The sequence below is a fragment of the Castanea sativa genome, chromosome 3, assembly GCF_040712315.1.
Source record: "Castanea sativa cultivar Marrone di Chiusa Pesio chromosome 3, ASM4071231v1".
Classification (NCBI taxonomy): Eukaryota; Viridiplantae; Streptophyta; class Magnoliopsida; order Fagales; family Fagaceae; genus Castanea; species Castanea sativa.
This window is the reverse complement of record NC_134015.1, coordinates 875,041-892,767: the sequence shown is the minus strand read 5'-3', so window position 1 is coordinate 892,767 and position 17,727 is coordinate 875,041. Positions and strand designations below refer to the sequence as shown.

General features: G+C 33.5%; 1 pseudogene; it reads right to left on the bottom strand.

Moving 5' to 3' along the window:
- Positions 1 to 4,844: 4,844 nt before the first annotated feature.
- LOC142627841 (putative disease resistance protein RGA3) lies at positions 4,845 to 13,769 on the bottom strand (annotated as a pseudogene).
- Between the last annotated feature and the right edge of the window lie 3,958 nt (positions 13,770 to 17,727).

The following is a 17,727-nucleotide window of genomic DNA, read 5'->3' as shown; positions in this document are numbered from 1 at the left end:
TGGGTTTTCTCTTTGAGATTGATCTTCCTCATCTATCATAAATAATCTGTCTGTATGGTATATGTTAATATGTTGGTATAATGATAATTGTAAAATCTAAAAGGCTTTGTCTGTGATCTGAATCATGGGTGACAAACAGATGAAGATTGCTTGGAGATTTAATCATAGATTACACTTGAAGATAAGCTAGATATGACATTGTCAACGATTTTTGGAGGGCTAGCCACAAAAGCTTTTGTGTATACTCCAAATATCCTATAGAGAAGAGTACTCTTTAACACAAGTTTAATGTATAAATTGGAAATTTGTAGCAACTTTTTAATATCACATAGTCCAGTCCTTTTAAAATTTGGGAACTCAAAAAACTCAAACTTTAACTCCATAACACAAAAAACCAAAAAAAATGATAAATCAAACTGCATCACCTCATAAACCACAAAAGCCGCTCTTGAGCGATGTGTACTCCCATTAAGCAAAACTGATGAGATTCAATTAACAATTTATCAAACAGACATATTGGAGCAGCTTGCAAGGTAGAGGCAGCTATGTAAAATTGTAAAGTTAGTTCTTAAAGTTACTAATGGCAGAGAAGATCTTTTTAGTAGAGTCCTGGATCCTGAATGCTGTAGAAAGTTTCAAACGTGCCACTAACACCTCTTGTTCTCCCAATTATTGTATCATAAATAGCAAGTAATGACCCTTTGACATAAATACTAGATAAATGAAAAAAAAAGGATTGAGCTATGGGGTCTTTCCTCTTTTTTCCTTAACCAGTTGAATGAAAAAAAAAAAACAAAAAAAAAAAACAAAAAAAAAAAAAAAAAAATAGATTCAATCATTCAAAATTAAAGATTTTCAGACGCAACCAAGTCAAATGGACTACTGAAGAAAACAAGATTAAAGGTTAAGCTTGTTTGCAGAATCTTTGAAGTGATAACGGGGTTTTTGCACCATGTTTTTCATAAGTAGTGGGGCTTTTGTACATGACGCCTTTTGCATGATATTAAGATTGAATGAGACCAAAACATTCCCAAGCCCTTAAGGGTTATTGACCATGATTTAAAAAGCAAATGCAATAGCATCCAAAGAAAAGAAAAAAAGAAGAATATAAAGTTACCTATAGGTGAATTAGAATTGAACTGCCCCAACTGAATAATAGAAATATGGCTTGATTGCCTTTTTCTTCTTCTTTTTCCTTGCACATTTTGGTAACTAATTCTTGTATGTCCATTTTTGAATGTCATTTCCAAACTGGGCGACTACCAATGGTAAAAAGAAAAGCAAGCATTTCTCATCTCATCCCCTCCACTCTTGGTGGTAACATCCCACTCTTCCCCCTCTTCCATGACACAAAATCAATAAGACAAGAAATCCGTATGCATTTTTATTCATCATTGCCTAAATATATAACACTAAACCATGAAAATTATTAAATTAATTTCAAACCCTAATGCATGAGGCTGGAAATTACATGAGCTGAAAACTGACCTAGCTCACCATTCATCTGCCACCATATAATATGGATTACACATGATATACTCCATGATGCATTTCCTTGCTTCCATTATGAAATGATAAAGCACGTGTGGCAAATGTGCATCCATGTGTGAAAATTTGATTCATCACGAACCATACTTCCCTAGATATTAGAATTAGATGTTTGGTTCAAATGAGGCCAAAAGAGAATTAATTATTTAACATGAGGTTATTATGGATGGAGAAAATGATAGGGAAAAACTGACAGATGATCAAGAAGAAAATATCAAGATATACCTTGGCTTTCTTAGTTGGTTACAGGCTTCCTATACTTCACACTCTTCCATGTAACAAAATTCCTCAGACTATAAAACAAGAAACAAGCATAAAATATTGTTTTATAAGTTGATATATAGCATTTACCTAACCCTATAACTTTAATACTTTTTTTTTATAGGAGATAATTAAATCAAAAATTTTGAAGCTTTCAGGGCCCTTATCTTTCTTCTTAAGACTAGCATTACCTAGATATATTTTCATGCGTCACCAATTCAAATTGACTACTAAAGAAAGTCAGCATGCCAGAATTTCAATAACTATAATTCTGCTATTTTTCTTATCTTTTCAAATAGTGAATCTTCCACACATTCACGGTGGGCATATATATAGATTGAAGCATTGGAGTCAATGTTTTTGTAGTTTTTGCCAAAATCTGATAAATTTATCTACCAAAGTTGTAATTAATATCTTCTTGGGGGAATTTTTGAGACTTGAGTTGGATAATAGATTAAAATTTTGGTCAAATAAAGGAAGAAGACGAACAAGAATTTACCCATGAATGGATCAAAATTGCAAAGCTAAATCAAGCCAAGAATGAATTTGAATGAAGATTTTACATAAAAATAAATCATCTTCATCAACCTCATCTTCATCAGACTCTTCTTCGTCAACCTCATCTTTATCAGACTCATCTTCAAAATACTAAATTTACAAGCCCAAAAGAAAACCATACAAGTTATTTGAGATTAGTCTTTAAACAAAGCCTAAATCAAGAAAATGAATATATATGCAATAAACCATACAAGTTCTTGTAATTTTAATTCTTGATTGTTGACCTCTGTACACTCCTTGTGTACTAGGGTGTCCTTTTTTTGATATCAATAAAGCTTATTATTTATCAAAAAAATATATATGCAAAAGAGTGAGATTTTTAAGGTTATTAATGTATATATTTATTAAAGCTGGTATCAAGCAATTTTTTAGATAAATCAAAATATAACCGAGCCTGCTATATATGCAAATTATGTGTATATAACACTACATAAATCGGCTAATTCAAATTACTAAGAACCAGAAAAATTCATCGACCAACGGTTTTTTTTAATTCTGTTGAATGTTTAAGTGCTTTAATTTTTTCCTTTTCAGCAAAATAAAAGAAGATACCCAAGGACTAGATTAGATTTGCAACACTGAATCAAGCAAAGAATGAACTTTGCCAATACACAAACAGACCAAATCATCTTTCACCATTATTATCTAATAATAAAACTGCAAATGAATGAGAAAGAGGTAGACACTGAAGTTGTTTTCTTTATATATATAGAAATGATGGAGATTTTAAGGATGTTAAGGTAAAAATATAGATAGAACCTACGGAGCAGTTATACGAATCTAAGGAACCAAATGCAATGCATGCTAGTTATGTGTAGAAGTACAACAATATATAATTATAAATCGCCTAATTCAAATTACTGAGAGCCAGATAAATTCATCAACCTATCCATAAAAAAAAATAATAAAATAAAAAAAGATAAATTCATCAACCAGTGAGTTTTTCTTTTCTTTTTTTTGTTTGAAATTTCGGAAGACAATTAAAATGTTTATTTGATTTTTTTTAATTTTATATTTGTATATTGCCAAAAAAAAACAGCCCAAGGAGAAGAAGAAGAAGAAGCGGCAAAAGAAGTTATCTCATCTGTGTATTTGCACAATCTCGTTATCAATCTTGCAACGCTGAATCAAGCACCACAAATCATCTTTCACCATCATCATCCAAAAATCCGAACCTGTAGCTAAAATTCATGAACCCAGAAACAAAGAGATCATAGGTGCTCTGCTTCATCATCCTCTTTTTTGTCATGGAGTGCTTTGTCATCCTCTTCTTCATCAACCTCATCTTCATTAGACTCTTCTTTTTTATAATATTCATCCAACTCTTCTTCAAATTCCTGAATTTACATGCCCAAAAGAAAACCATATGAGTTATTTGGGACATAGCTTATTATACAAACCAATACCTACTGGAATAGGCATTCACAAATGCTCAGGTCGTTAGGGATTTTGAAAGATAGATTTGATATTTATGAAAGTTTGTGTAGAAAGTACATGTTCAAAAGGTTTAAAATATTAGTACATGTCAAACTCGCAACTCCCTATTCCCAATTGCAAAACTACTCAGATTCTAAAAGTGTAGAGCAATGAAGTGCTAAGAGTCTCCAACTCTTCCTTAGTGTGCAGCACACAGTGAAGTGACAACTTCTCTCAAAAACAGAGGATCTTCTTCAATTAAAATTGGGGGCAGGGGTAGGCTTAATAAATAGACAAGATGGTCCAAAAATAAAAAATAAAATACCAAAAGAAATGGTGTCCAAGTACATAGGAAGGCTGAATACATAACCATGTCTATGCAAAACAGTACCAAAGAAATGGTACTCTAACCTTGCAGCCTACCCTGTACACAAACTCTTAAACATATGGATTTGGGGTGACACTTATCTCTATAGGAACAAGCACCTCAATTGAATCTAAGGAGCCTAACCATTTGACATGTGTCATCTATAAATAACAAAGTAAATCAACATAGCTAACATGAAATGCGTACAACACACTGCAATATGAATACAGCAATATACAAATCGCCTAATTCAAATTAATAATTAAAGTTATTATTAAATTGACTACTAAAGAAAGCCAGCATGCCAGAATTTTGGTAACATTAATTCTGGTATTTTTCTTTTCTTTTCAAATAGAGAATCTTCCACACATTCACAGTGGGCATACAAATTGAACCATTGGTGTCAGTGTCTTCATGAATTTTGCCAAAATCTGATAAATTTATCTACCAAAGTTGTAATTAATATCTTTTTGAGGGAGTTTTTGAGATTTGAAAAGGATAATAGATTGAAATTTTGGTCAAATAAAGGAAGAAGATGAACAAGAAGTTACCCGTAGGTCATTAGTAAAATTTTGGCAGACAAATCGCCTAATTCAAATTACTCATAGTCTAATTAAAGTTGTTATTAAATTTTTAATCTGTGGAACTGTTTGGCAGTAAATTAGAATATTAATTGATATAGGAAACACGAAAATCATAGGTCCTCTTCTTTGGCGTGCTCCTCTTCATCATCTTCTTCATTGTCTTCTTCTTTGTCATCCTCTTCTTCTTCATCTTCTTCTTTGTCATCCTCTTCTTCGTCATCTTCTTCCTGGTCATTCAGCTAGTCCCAATACATCTACATGCCCAAAGGAGAACCATATGAGTTAGTTCAGATTAGTCTACATACCAAAAATGAAGAAAATTTGCAAGACCCATATAAATATTAAAATATTTAAGAATTAGAAAGAAGTTGGCATTGGAGCTGTTTTCTCTGTATGCAAATGAGTAAGATCATTTTTTATTAGTCTAAACAATTTTAGATACATCACAAGATAACTGAATCTAAGCAACCACATGCTTTGCTAGTTATGTGAACATGGAAAAATACAAATCGCCTAATTCAAATTACTCAGAATCTAATTAAAGTTGTTATTAAAACTATAATCTGTGGGACAGTTTGGTAGCCAATTAGAATATGTTAGTTTTGTTAGGATTTGTGCCCTTAAATCCTATTATATGATGCTATGTATGATATTATGTATAACATTATGTATGACATTTTGTATGACTTAATATTGTGATTAATAAAGTTGTTTTATTATTATTATCTAAAATAATGGTAACATGAATATTTGGACATTATCATATAGTCCATGAGATGCAGAGTATGTGATTTATGTAATTTAGTCACAAAAGATATAAGTCACAAGTTCTTGAAGCCAATGTGGGTGAAGCTTCTACTTCTCAACCTAAGTCGAAAGGCAAGGGTAAGAAGAAGAAGAAGGACTTCACTAAGAAAGATGGTAAACAAATTGTCTTAGGAGTTGCCGACAAAGGAAAGAAAACCAAAGGAAAGAAAACCAAAGGAAAGTGTTTCCATTGTGGTGAGAAAGGACATTGGAAGAGGAATTGTCCAACATTCAAGACTGCCAAGAATAAGGGTATGAAAAGTTCATTTCTTCTTGAAATATGTTTGGTACAGAATCCAACAGATTCTTAGTGTGTGGATTCAAGTTGTACTAATCATATCTGCAATTCTTTACAAGGGTTCTAGGAGACCAGCGAGTTCAATGAGGGAGAACTATTTCTTACTTTGGCCGATGGGAGCAAGATTTCGGTTGAAGTTGTTGGAGTGTTTAATTTATGTTTTATGTCTAGAGTTTTAATATTGGAAGACTATTTGTATGTACCTAATGTTCGTAGGAATTTAATTTCTGCAATTTACTTAGGTAAACATGGATATTGTGTTATCCTCAAAGACAATGTTGTAATGAAGAATGATAAAATGTTTATCTATTCTGGCAATATTGTGGATGATCTTTATATGTTAACTCCTGACAAGCATGAATTATACAATTCTGAATTAGATAGTAGCTCTCATGTAAAATCATTAAAGAGAAAGTTTCCTTCTACTAGTGATGCATATCTATGGCACTTACGTTTGGGTCATATTAATTCAAATATGATTCAAAGACTAATCAAAGATGGACTTTTACAGCCCATGGACTTTGATGGATTTTCAGTTTGCGAATTTTGTTTGGAAGGTAAGATGACCAAACGACCTTTTAATGCAAAAGGTAGAAGAGCTCAAGAGTTGCTTGAATTAGTTCATATAAATGTATGTGGTCCTATGTCAACCCAAGTAAAAGGAGGTTATGAGTATTTCATCACTTTTATGGATGATTACTCAAGATATAGTTATGTGTACCTAATGAGACGAAAGTCCGAAGCCTTTGAAAAGTTCAAAGAGTTTAGGGCTGAAGTTGAAAATCAATTAGGTAAACGCATAAAGGTCATTCGATCTGATTGAGGTGGCGAATACCTTCTTGGGGATTTCAAGGATTATCTAATTCAAAATGGGATTGTCTCCCAATTGTTTGCACCTGGAACTCCCCAACAAAATGGTGTAGCAGAAAGAAGGAATAGGACTTTTTTGAAAATGGTTAAGTCCATGATGAGTTACTCAACTTTACCAATTTCTTTTTGGGGATATGCACTAAAAACTGCTATGCATGTTTTGAATTTGGTTCCATCAAAATCTGTTCCCAACACACCTAAGAAATTGTGGAGTGGGCGTAAGCCTAGTATGAAATATCTCCACATTTGGGGATGTCCAGCACATATGTTAAAAGGGAAGTCTGATAAGTTGGAAGCTAAAATGGAAGTATGCATGTTTTTAGGGTATTCAAAATAAACCAAGGGTTATTTATTCTATAATCATAAGGATAACAAAGTGTTTGTTATCACCGATACCAAATTTTTGGAAGATGATTATGTGAATAATTTTAATCCTAGAAGTAAAGTTGTATTGGCTGAATTAAATGAGCCTGTAATTGAACAATCAATGGATGAAACTAGGGATGATGTGACTGTATTAGATACACCACAAGATACTACTCATGAAATGTCTAGTACACAGGTGCCTCGTCGTAGTGGGAAAATTGTTTGGCCTCCTATAAGATTCATAGGTTTGGGAGAAACTTATAAGGCTATCTCAAAAGAGGCTGAATCGAATCCTTACACTTATGATGAAGCAATGAATGATATAGATGCACATCATTGGGTCCAAGCTATGAAATCTAAATTGGATTCTATGTATTCCAATCATGTATGAGATCTTGTAAAGGCGTCTAACGGCATTAAACCTGTTGGTTGCAAATGGGTTCATAAGAGGAAGAGAGTGATAGATGGAAAGGTTGAAACCTTTAAAGCAAGACTAGTGTCGAAAGAGTATACACAAAAAGAATGTATTGATTATGATGAAACTTTTTCGCCAGTAGCCATGCTTAAATCTATCAGAATTCTCTTATCCATTGCTGCTCATTATGATTATGAGATTTGGAAAATGGATGTCAGGACTGCATTTCTTAATGGCAATCTTGAAGAAGAAATATACATGTTGCAACCAGAAGGTTTCATAGCAAAGAACCAAGAGCATATGATATGCAAGTTGAATAGGTCCATTTATGGACTTAAGCAAGCATCTAGGTCATGGAACATCAGATTTGATCAAGCAATCAAGTCATTTGGTTTTGAACAAAATCTTGATGAACCATGTGTATATAAAAGACATCGAGATAAAGTAGTAATGCTCCTAGTGCTTTATGTTGATGATATTCTACTCATTGGGAATGATGTACGAGGTAATGTCATCGGTTAAAGTTTGGTTGTCAAGCCAATTTGATATGAAGAACTTGGATGAGGCTAACTTTATTCTAGGGATCAAGCTTTGGAGAAATCGCAAGAATAAGATGCTAGACTTATCACAAGCTAGATATATAGATAAGGTCCTAGAACGGTTTAGCATGCAAAACTCCAAGAAATGATTGTTTCCTTTTAGACATGAAGCTCCTCTGTCTAATGACCAAAGGCCTAAGACTCAAGAGGAAGAAAATATTATGAGACAAGTTCTTTATGCTTCTGCAGTGGGAAGTCTCATGTATGCTATGCTTTGTACTAAACCAGATATTTGTTATTCAGTTGGCATGGTCAGTCGATATCAATCAAATTCAGGACCAAAACATTGGCAAGCTGTAAAGCATATTCTCAAGTATCTACGGAGAACGAGAGATTATATGCTTGTTTATCATAGTGAGGATTTGATTCCCATTGGCTATACAGATTCAGACTTTCAGTCAGATCTAGATTTCAAAAAATTCACTTCAGGATGTGTTTTCACCTTGAGAGGTGGAGCCATAAGTTGGAGGAATGTTAAGCAATCTTGTATTGCGGACTCCACCATGGAAGCTGAGTACGTTGCTGCTTGTGAAGCAGCAAAGGAAGCTGTTTGGCTCAAGAAATTCCTTTCTGATCTTGGTGTTATGAGAATGGAGCAAATTCTCATCACATTGTTTTGCGACAATAGTGGAGCGGTTGCACAATCCAAAGATCCAAGGAATCACAAGAAAGGAAAGCACATTGAGAGAAAGTACCACATCATTCGAGACATTGTTGCTCGTGGAGATGTTGTGGTAGTAAAGATTGAAAGTGCAAATAATCTAACAAATCCTTTTACCAAAGCCTTGCCTCAAAGGACTTTCGAGTCACATTTGAAAGCAATGGGAGTTAGATTAGTGCACAATAGTCTTTAGGGTAAGTGGGAGATTGTTAGGATTTGTGCCCTTAAATCCTTTTGTATGATGCTATATATGATATTATGTATGACATTATGTATGACATTGTGTATGACTTAATATTGTGATTAATAAAGTTGTTTTATTATTATTATCTAAAATAATGGTAACATGAATATTTGGACATTATCATATAGTCCATGAGATGCATAGTATGTGATTTAGTCACAAAAGATATAAGTCACAAGTTCTTTGTAAACTCAGAATTTATAGTTCGTAGTCGGTGATGAAATTGGGCATTTCATCTACGAAAACTATAACGTATCAACTAAGATGATTTGTCTTGATCATGAAAGTGGAGACGTCTAGTTGATATGTTGATATGTTTTAAGAGTTAAGACATATTGAATTGAACCGGTGTGAAATTTATTATTTCTCCTAACGACTATCAAATGAATAATAAATCTCACGACTTCTATTTGCATGAACTCTTAATCTTGAGAGAATAATGGACTTGATTATAACGTGTAAGTTGCTTTGATACATCAAGAGTAAGATCTAAAGTGACGGTCAAAACCTCAGTATATTGGGCAGCCACATTTAGTGTTGATGGAACATATATTCTCAAAATAGAATTCATTGTCTCTTGACGGAGATATAAAATATTCCCTTGAGATAAACTTAATGGGTTTAATTATTCAGAGTGTTAGGCCTAACCACTTTGGTAAGAAATTGCTAAAATATATATTCATGAAATTAGATTTCATAAATATATAATGAATAACTTTAAAGGATTAAATCGGGTACTCAAGGATAAAATGTAATAATTTACAAAGTGACAGTCTACATTTATGACTTTGTATTACTACGAATATTTTATGAAAGGGTTGCATGTACAATAAAGTCTTGGGATGTAATTTATTAATAAGGCCTAGAATGCAATTATATTTATATAGTGATATTAAATATAATTAATAGTAGTTTTGGACTTGTCAAAAGTTGACGGAAAAGCCCAAGACCCATTGGAGCTAGTGTCTTATTGGTCCCTTTTGGTCCCACTCCAAGCCACACACTAAAGCCTAATAGACCAGCCCAATTAGATAATCAGTTAGTTATAAAGGGAGAAACATACAGAATTTTTATTAGTGAAAAATAAGAAACGGTGTATGTGAGAGTGAGACACATTTTCATTCTCTCTTTGAAAACTGATTGAGAAACCACACATCTTGGGCGAAAAGTGGAATTGGAGTGAAGATTAAAAGTATTCTCAACTACTTCTAATCTTGATTTTTGAATTTCAATCCACCAGGTACGTTATCTTGTTCTTAAATTCTGAAATTTACATAGTGCACATTATCAATCATGAATGAAATAAATCCTTATTTGTTGCTTCCGCTATGTGTTTTATATGAGATACAAAACTAGTTTTTCCAACAAGTTTAGCAAAATAAAAGACGATTCCCAAGGACTAGATTAGACTTGCAACACTGAATTAAGCCAATAATTAACTTTGCCAACACACACACACAGACTTAAATCATCTTTCACCATTATTATCCAAAAATCTTTCCTTAAAGCCAAAATTCATGAACCCAAAAACACAGAGATCACTGGAAATATTTTTGTTTATCGTCTTTCTACATGCCCCAAAGAAAACCATATGATTTATTTGATATTAGTCTATGAAGTAACTGAAATATTTATTGACTCTATGAAGCAGTTAAACGAATCTAAGGAACCACGTGCTATGCATGCTAGTTATGTGTATATGTACAACAATAAAAAATATAAATTGCCCAATTCAAATTTCTGAGAACCCAATAAATTCATCAACCGATGTTTTTTTTTTTTTGGGAAATTTTGGCAGACAATTAAAATATTTAGTTTGATTTTGTTTTTTAATTTTATATTGATATATTGCAAAATAAAAGAAGGCCAAGAAGAAGAAGCGTAAGAAGAAGTTACCTCTGGGTTCAATTCTCGACCGTCTCTTTGCAAATGCTTGAAATCAATATTGATGTTAGGAATGTGGGAAATCTTGGGCCACTCCTCTCCTATCCCTCTTTTGCAACGTTCTCTGAGAAATGGACTGTAAAAGATCTTCAAATTCTGTAATGGAGTTGTATGAAAGAAGTTAGGAAGCAACTTTAACTTTGGGCAAACCCAGATTGCCAAATGTTGAAGACGTGGCATTATAGTGAATCTTCTGATACAATCATCATCTTCTTCCTCGTCTTCTTCTCCAATCCCATTCCATTCTTCCCACTTGTCCAAAGATACAAATTTGAGAGATTTCAAATATGGGAATATGATTGTTATATTATCATCTTTTTTCTTCTTTTCTAATTCATCTATTCCCAAAAATTCAACCCCCACCTTTTTTACACTATAAGCTTCATGTATCTCTATTGATTCAAGGAACAGAAGTTTTCCCAGAGGAGGCAAATGCTCTAAATAATAGCAGACTCTGATATAAAGTACTTTTACTTTGGTTAAGGACATCATCCAATTAGAAAATATTGTCGATCCCCGGTAGCATTCTATGTGTAAATGTTCCAAGTTTGGCGGCGGCTCTAAGGCATTCAAAACTAATACATCCATCTCCCTTATTATTTTCTCACTATCCCATTTGTCAAACCGTAGTATCAAAGTACAGAGGCCTGTCTTCATCTTTAGTTGTGCATTCTCGGTCTCGTATGCATTGCTTCCCAACCCATTTATTGTAAGAGTCCCTTCAAGGTGGTTCAAATTTCTTAATTCTCCTAGTTTACATCTTTCGCTGTCATCCTTACCACTTACGTTGAAATAACTTAATGTTCTAAGAGAACTCAATCTCCCAAATCCACTTGGAAACTCTAATTTTACCCAATCGTATATGAGATCCAAAATAAAATGTCTTAGGTTAATTAGTTTACCCATCCCTTTTGGCAATTTTTGGAACTTCACACCTTCAACTATAATATTCAAAATTTGTAAATTGCATAGATTACAAATGGTTTCAGGCAATCCGTCTCCACGATAATTGACTAAATTAAGATACCTCAAATGCATGAAATTTTCAACAACATTTGGAAGTTCCTTTAACGTATCACCATATTCAAAATTCAAAGTTAATGTCTGTAAACATTTAAAATGTTGGAATAAAGTAGATAAGTTATAATCACTTCAATATACAAAAATGAGGGTGCGTAGATTTTTTGCACTATAAATAGACTCAAGAAATTGAGTTTTGTTGGGAATTTCTAATTGCAAATGGCGGGCAACTTTATAATTTGATCGCAACTCTATGTCACTATTGATTGAGAAGCATTCATTTTTTGAAATCAATTTTGCAAAGTCATGCACTATGTCATGCATTTTGCATCTTTTTATCTTGCTATCATCCTCATCTTTCTCAAAATCTTGGAAGAGAGAGCGTATGGCTAAATTTTCAAAGTAGTCTCTAGCAATGATTTCCATCTCTATATTTCCCTTCGGCTTAATATGTCCTTGTGCCATCCACACAAATACCAAATTATCGTTAGAAAAGACATAATCTTTTGGAAAGACACCACAATATGAGAAACACCGTTTTAATGGTGAGGGCAAATCATAATAACTTAGTAACAATGGCGCAAAAAGACCTCTTTCAACATCTTCGAATTCCTAGAGTCTACTACATAAAACCATCTCCCATTGATCTCTACTCTTCTTGAACCGCATTAAACTTCCTAGAGTCTTTGCAACAAGAGGCAAGCCTTTACACTTCTTCACTATTTTCCTACCAATGTGTTCTAGCTGCTTACACTCCTCAAAATTCTTATCACAGAGTGCTATTTTACTAAACACCAACCAACAATCTTCGTCAGAAAGTACTTCTAAATTGATCATGTACGTACTACCCATCATCTTTGCAACTATGTTTTTACGTGTAGTGATCAGAATTTTACTACCTGGGGCACCATTTTGGAGTGCAAGCCTGAATGGTTCCCACAATGTGGAATCTTCAGTCCACACATCGTCAAAGACAAAAAAAACACTTCTTTCCCTTAATCAATTCACATATTTGTTCCAATAGGCTTTGCAATTCCGTAAAGTTGGAGTCACCACCTCCAGAAGAAAAAGCTTGAATGATTGCTCTGGCAACCTTACATTGATCAAAAGGTTCGGAAACACAAACCCAAATTCTTATATCAAAATGGGCCTTCACCTGACTATGATTAAAGCCTAGTTGGGCAAGAGCAGTTTTCCCAATACCACCCATGCCGACCAAAGAGATGACTTGGGGGTTTCTTTCCTCTTCACTACTCTTGCCTAATAGGATCCTCACTAGATCATCCCTAACTTTATCACGACCAAGAATATCAGACACATCTACAAAGGAAGTAGTTTTTGGTCTCTCAACGTCTTCATTTTCCCTTGTCAATACAAACTTGTACATCTCTCCCTCTCTGTCAATCTCATCTAATTTTTCGTTAAGTTCTTTTATCTTATGAGCAATATCACGATGATGACAAAGAGTAGGAACTGAGATGAGGGTCCATACCTTCCTCTTCTTAGCAGCACTAGTTTCAGCTTTTTCTTCTTCTTCGAATTCTTTTTGTTGTTTCTCAATCTCTGCTTTGATCATGACAGTGTTCCACTCATCCAACACGTCGTCGATCTCGTAGGATACGTGTTTGAGTTTATCTAACCAAAGCTTCATAGCTTCATCCTTCAGTTGCCTTTTCTCTGCATCGTTGAGCAGTGTCGAATTTTCTTTCAAGCTTTTTGACTTCTCCGTTGACATTTGCAATCAACGTGAACTCTGAAGTAATGAAAGAACTAAGCTGGTCCTTGATAGCAAAAACAAGAGCCCAAGCCATAGTTGGAAATTGGAAGTTGGAAATGGAAATTTGTTTGGTAATAATACAAGAGTGCTTAAGGAGCAAATGGTAACTGTCTGATGAAAGAAGAAAGAGACCAAACAGGAGATTGAAGTTGAGATCTAAAGATCTTTAATAAATAAACGAAGGTCAAAGTCAGAAAATGATGTAGCGAATTGATCTTTTTAGGTGGCTCTGCTCTCGCTTGTCTAGCCCACTTGACTTGACTCCGCTATTCTATACTTCCCAAGTCATGATTATCCTTATCTTGTATCTCAAAAAAAAAAAAAAAAAAAAGTCATGATTACTAAATTTTTCTTTTGGTGAGAAGTCAGGATCTTTTTTATTATAAACTATTATTTTTTATTTTCTATGATTTGATTACAATTTATTCCATTATTTTTTATTCTTGTTTGTGCTATTATTAATATTATTTTATTATCTATATTGTCAACTTTTCCTTTCAACATTTAAATTATTTTGTGAAATTTTTTGTAAATTCTAATTGTTTAACATGAATTCACTATTTACTAGAAAAAGAAATCTTTTATAAGGCCCATTTTACACAAGAGAGGTTTTGCTTGGGAAGGCCAGGCTTTAGATATTTTTGGTTTCCTGCAAACAGTGGCTGAGCCACACAAAAGGGTAGGGGGCCGTTCCCCTCCCCCCTCCAAAATTTTAAGAATGTATATTATCTGCTGAAAGTTTGGATTTGTGTTAAAACACAAGAGCTTGTTTAGATTTCAAATTAAAAAATTACGGCTCGGTCGGTTATACTCTAACTTATCTAAGTGCGGAACAAAAGTAAATGAAGCGCAAACAACCGATACTACTCTAGTGCATAAACATGAACAACAAACAATAAAAGTAAAGTACAATAGTAAGGGAAGAGAGATGCAAATACAAGATAACACAGCGATGTGTTATCGAAGAGGAAACCGAAGAACTCGACGAAAAACCTCTCCACCCTCCAAGCGGTAATCGATCCACTAGAGAATAAAGTTAGAGTACACGAATAACAAAAGACCCTCCAAGCCTAATCTACCCAATGTACTTGAGTCCTCCAAACTCCTGCTACCAACAGACTTCACAGAGTCATGTCTTCTCTAGCTTTTCGGATCCTGCAATACGCCCAATTGCATCCACCAAGCCTTACCGGCTTCTTTTGGCAAATCCCTAAAACTTCCCAATCTCCAAAACACTCTTTACACTCTGAAAATGTGAGTTGTGTTTGGGTACAAATCTCCTCTCAAGGTATGGCAATGGGAGAGGGAAGGAGAAGAGGCTACAATGACTTCTCACTAAGAATGGGTAGCTCTCTCTCTAAAAGATGAGTGTGTGTGTTGTTGAAAACCTATCTAGGGTTTTCTCTCTAAATAGTCTCTCATACTTTTGTGTGTAATAAGGGTATATATAGTATGGGTGAATGGTAAGAAAGTCACACTTAAAAAACCTCCAAGCAGAGAGTTTCACGGATATTTCGCGGGAAGGCTTTACCAGCGAGACACTAGCGAAAACGACAGTCTGGCATAACTCTTCAGCTTCTGGCATGTGCTCCTCATGTGACTTTTAGCTGTCTTGATCAAATCTCTACAACTCAATACTAAACCCATTACAAATAAATCCCACAAAAATACAATGAAATAAATTAAAGCAAATACAACACTTTTTGTCATGGAATAAAGCCAACATAAAACATAGTTGTAAATCACAACTTTACATCTACATTTAAAATATATATATATATATATATATATATATATATATATATATATATATATATATAGCTTATAAAAATTGAAGTTGGCCTCTCAAATTTGAGTTATTTCAATGATGCTCTTAAAAGAAAGAGACATTATATTTAAACTCATATAATTTAAGAAGTTTAACAAGTTAAACTGTGTGGTTTCTAAGTAATATATTTAACCTTGATGTCTTAGAAAGTAACAAATTTAATCTCAATGTTTCAGAAAGTAACAAATTAATCTTTAACCTAATATATTTGAGATTTAATATAAGTTAAGGGTTTAATTTGTTACACGCTTAAAATAAATAAAAAATTTAAAAAAAAAAACAGGTCAATTGGTCTAGTAGTTATAGAGACAAGATATATTTTTTTCTCACTTTCAATTTTTTTTGGTAAATTATGCTCTAATATGCGTACGTTAAAGTTTTGCATTATTCTTGAACTTGAAGATTTCATTGGTTTCATGAAAAAATGAAAATGTTCAAAATTTCATTATGGAGATTATTAAAGATTAATTTTATTATATGAAAAATCATCATGAAGCATAATTTTGATAGGAGATACTACATTATTTTTTTAATATATATAAATTCTCTTAGAAAATTTATAGGCGAAAATGCACTTTTGGTCTCTACATTTTGAGTCAATTCCCATTTTGGTCCCAAAATTAATTTCATTACAAATATCGTCCCTAAAAAAAGAAAATCGTTTTTAAAATGGTCTCTGCCGTCAATCCTCTAACAGAAACCTCCTACGTGATAGACGGAATGCCTTGCTTGCTAACGTGACGCTGACGTGGCTATTAAAATATTATTAAAAATAATTATTTCGCAATTTCAAAATAACATGTCAGCATTTTAATATTTTAAACAATGCCACGTCAGAAAATTTATATAAAAAAGAAATTAAATTTTTAAAAAAAAAACCTTAAATCTAATTTAATTAAAAAAATTATAACTTATCATTATTAATTTTCAAACATTACAACTTGTTCTTTGTGTTCTTCCCAATTAAACCCAGCAACAAAGAACTCAAACCCAGATTACATGAACGCAAACCCAGCAACCACTAACTCAAAACCAGATCACAACAACACAAAAAAAAAAAAACCTAAGATCAAACACAAACACAGACCCAGATCACAAATAGAGATCAAACACAAACCCTGATCACAACAACACAAAAGAAAAAGAAACGTAGATCAAACACAAACACAGATCTAGATCACAAATAGAGATCAAACACAAACGAAACCCAGATCACAACCCAAATGAAAATCATCAACGAACCCAACCACCGATCCGTGTTCACAACTCCCACATGCAAGACTCCAAAATTTTCCCATTGTTTTCACGGCATCAAGATCTCATGGCCTCCATGATCAAAACCTCGAAGATCAGCCTCTTAATCTGCTCGCCGTTGATCAATATTGGGTGTAAGGTTTTGAGCGGAGATGAGATTATGAGATTTGAGAGTTTGGGGTCATCTCGGCTTCATAACCACTAATCTAGGCTCCAATAGCGAATCGGTGACTGGGGTTTCATCGGTGATTGGGGTTTCGTACAACGGAGTCATACCGAATTGGCAGACCTTCGCGATGGGTTTTCTTTCTTTGACGGCAGCGGCGACCTCATCACTAGATTAGAGAGGGTTTGGGTTTGAGAGATTTCGTTGAGGGTGAAGAGAGAAAGAGAGAATTAGAGATAGAGAGAGTTTAGAGATGAGATTAAAAGAAAAAGTAAAAGAAAAAGAATTAAGGTTAAAGAAAAAGAAAAAGAATTAAAAGGATAATTACATTTGTTTTATTAAAAATAGGGGTTGCTACGATCAATTTTTTTGTTTTAATTATTTAAGTTTTTTTTAAAAAAATTTAATTTCTTTTTTATATAGATTTTCTGACGTGGCATTGTTTAAAATATTAAAATGCTGACGTGTTATTTTAAAATTGCCAAATAATTATTTTTAATAATATTTTAATAGCCACATCAGCGCCACGTTAGCAAGCAAGACATTCCGTCTGCCACGTAGGAGGTTTCCGTTAGTGAGTTGACGACAGGGACCATTTTAAAAACAATTTTCTTTTTTTAGGGTGCCAAATAATTATTTTTAATAATATTTTAATAGCCACATCAGCGCCACGTTAGCAAGCAAGGCATTCCGTCTGCCACGTAGGAGGTTTCCGTTAGTGGGTTGACGACAGGGACCATTTTA